The following is a 2,936-nucleotide window of genomic DNA, read 5'->3' as shown; positions in this document are numbered from 1 at the left end:
TCTGTGGCCTTCTGTTTCTATCCTCTGAAAATTATTCCACTTTCTCACTGATGAGCTCTCTGTCTTGTTCTGCTCCGACTTCATTTTTTGGAAGTCTCAGTGGACAATATAGACAAATAGGGGGAGTTATTGCATATTCTTCTGGTACATGAATGAGTAGAAGAAATTCTAGCACCTATAATTGGGTCTGTGAATTGAACACAGGGTCAGGAAATATTATTTAAGGTAATGAAGAGCGCTCCCTCTGGCAGCACATGTACTAAAATTGGAATAATGCAGAAAAAACTAGCGTGGTTCTTGTGCAAGGATAACACATAAAATAATGGATAATACAATTTCAAAAGTAGTAGAATTTAGTTTAATTCGAGGCAGCTCTATTGATAGAGCTGTCTAACACAGAACAGAACCAGGCTTTTCTTTCACAATATGTAAGGTTTTCATTCTGGTCACCTAACTCCCAGTTTATTATAGTGGGCTTTCTTAATTAGATAGGTAGATGGTCTAAAGATGCCTAAAATCCTTTCCAAATCTTAATAGGCTATGATATTGGGTTCATTCCCTACTTATCATGGAAGTTCATTCTTAAGTCTGTATTGCTTGTGAAGAAGTCAGCTTGCGTACAGTAAACTGATTCACTTTTTAGTAAGATATCAGTTCTAAATCAGAATAGTTTTATCCTTAAAAAGTCAATTTGCGTAAGTATTCAACCAGCTTTTGCTAAAGAGGGGGTTTGCTGAAATGAGCCGAGACAGACTGCACAGCCTTGCAGCATAGAAAGGCAGTCAAGATGAGAGACAACTTGCTCAGCTGTTCAAAAGAAGGGAGAGGTACTGGGTCCAGACCTGCTCCAGAGAGAAGCTCAAAGGTACTCAGCACTGGCAGAACAAAGAACCCCAGGAAGAAGGCTTTGCTCTAAAAGAGAGTTTTTTGCTTCAGGAGAAGACTGTTCCAGGAAAAGAAGACTGACTGTTTCAAACTAAAAAAAATTGCTGATCTCATAGCTCTTAGCAAAATAGTGAGTAGAAAAAAATATTAACTTGAATCCAGCTGAGAGAAGTGGATCAAAGAAAACCTATTGCATATCTAGGAAAAGAAATGACTGTTTCTTGTACTTAGCTTTGGCCTGCTTTTCCTTTGTTTTCTGTTTTGTATTTTTCTATTATTTATGGTTGATAAATGTGCTTTGAAACTATAAGCCTTTTTTGTTTGTTTTCTCTGTATCATTCATATTTAATTCTAGGAACATTTATGGAATGTTGCTTATAGAGCAGACACTATGTAAGTGCTACAGTTGAAAACTAAGTAGGACATGGCCCCTTTCCGTACAGGAGCCTCATGGGATAGCTACACAACTCATGGTAGTAGTGGAGAGAGGTTAAAAAGTATAGGTTTTAGAATAAGATGGATTGAAATTTAAATTCTGACTCTATCATTTCTTATCTATAAGGACAAAAAAAATGTATTCTAATCTTATATAAAATGTAGATCTGTCTCATGGATTATGAAAATTAAATGAGATTATGTTATTGACTGAATTGGACACCTCCCTCCAAATTTATATGTTGAAGCTCTAATTCACAACGCATTTGACTGCATTTGAAGGTAAGGCCTTTAAGGATTAATCCATTTATTTGCTGGGAGAAAGGTAGACATATTTCTAGTAAAATACATGAGGAAGCATATTTAGGAGATTTCATTCAATGAACTGAATATCAGAAGACATGTCTGCAAAGATCCAGATCTCAGTTGTAAATGTCAGGCTGCCTGGGTATCTCATTTTCCTCTCACTCCATTCTTGACTTTTTCCCGTCTCGCTCACTGCCTCATGAGTTGACCTGTAAGGGCTGCAAGTAGGAGGTTCTTATGCCTTCTGGCCTTTCCAGGCAATGGAGAACCGAAGAAAATACCAGAGGAAGGTAGAGAAAGAGATCAAGATATTTATTTCTCTGGTTCCTTCTCTGGGAGGTAGTCTCTGACTGGCTGTGTCCATTGATTGGACTACTACACTACATATATCACTACTATATATATAGGTTGACCTGTTCTATCTCTAAGTCTCTTTCTTTCCAGGTTCTAGAAACCTCTTCCTTACTTTGTTGCTTTGAGCCTAACTGTGGCAACAAATCTTCCCTTGAGACTCCCAGATTCTTGCAGTGTCCCTTTGTAATTTTCCATGTCCTGTCTACACCATTGTGATTCATTCTTTTGTAAAAGCAAACGAAAGTTGTCTTAGAGTTGTCCTGATTTGAGTGTGATCTTTTTCCTGTTAGAAATTTACTGATGAGTATTGATTTCTGTATTAAGACTTTACTCATTCGTTCATTCATTTATTCTATCATAAACATCTGCTGAGTACTTATTAGGGTGCTGCTAAATGCTATCTCTGGTCTCATGGGATACATGCAAATAGCAATAACAACATAGCATAATAGCTGTCAAAATGCAGACAGTATAAGGTACTCAGGACTACATAGCAATGATGCCTAATCTGAACATGATTTAAGTAACAGTATGCAATGTGAGATGGCACAGTAGAAGATAAGAATGCAGAAATTTAGTATATAACAAGATGGTACTACATTCTAGAAATGACAGTGGATGACCGGGAGTAAAACATGGTAGATTTAGCTGTATACGTTTTGTCTAAAGAATTAGTCACAGAAACACTAAGGTGAGAATGATCCATAGCCTTGGCCTGGACTGAACTGGATGTGGCTCTTGTTTAGGTAGATTTAGGGATAATTTACCTCATTAGATGAAATCATTTTGGTCCTTTAAAAAGAATTGAGGTAAGAGACATCTGCGTGGCTCAGTTGGTTAAGTGTCTGAGTTCAGCTCAGGTTATGATCTTGTGGTCTGTGAGTTCGAGCCCCATATTGGGCTCTGTGCTGACGGCTCAGAGCCTGGAATCTGCTTCAGATTCTGTATCTCCCTCT

At 37.7% G+C, this 2,936-nt stretch overlaps 1 non-coding gene across 1 annotated transcript; it reads left to right on the top strand.

Moving 5' to 3' along the window:
- The first annotated feature begins 235 nt into the window (after positions 1 to 235).
- Positions 236 to 342, top strand: LOC144236804 (U6 spliceosomal RNA). The gene has a single exon (XR_013336653.1). It is a non-coding gene; the product is annotated as a U6 spliceosomal RNA (small nuclear RNA).
- Positions 343 to 2,936: the final 2,594 nt, after the last annotated feature.

This window comes from Crocuta crocuta, unplaced genomic scaffold (genome assembly GCF_008692635.1).
Source record: "Crocuta crocuta isolate KB4526 unplaced genomic scaffold, BGI_CrCroc_1.0 scaffold175, whole genome shotgun sequence".
Lineage (NCBI taxonomy): Eukaryota > Metazoa > Chordata > Mammalia > Carnivora > Hyaenidae > Crocuta > Crocuta crocuta.
The sequence above is the reverse complement of the archived record's forward strand: the minus strand, read 5'-3'. Positions and strand labels throughout refer to the sequence as shown.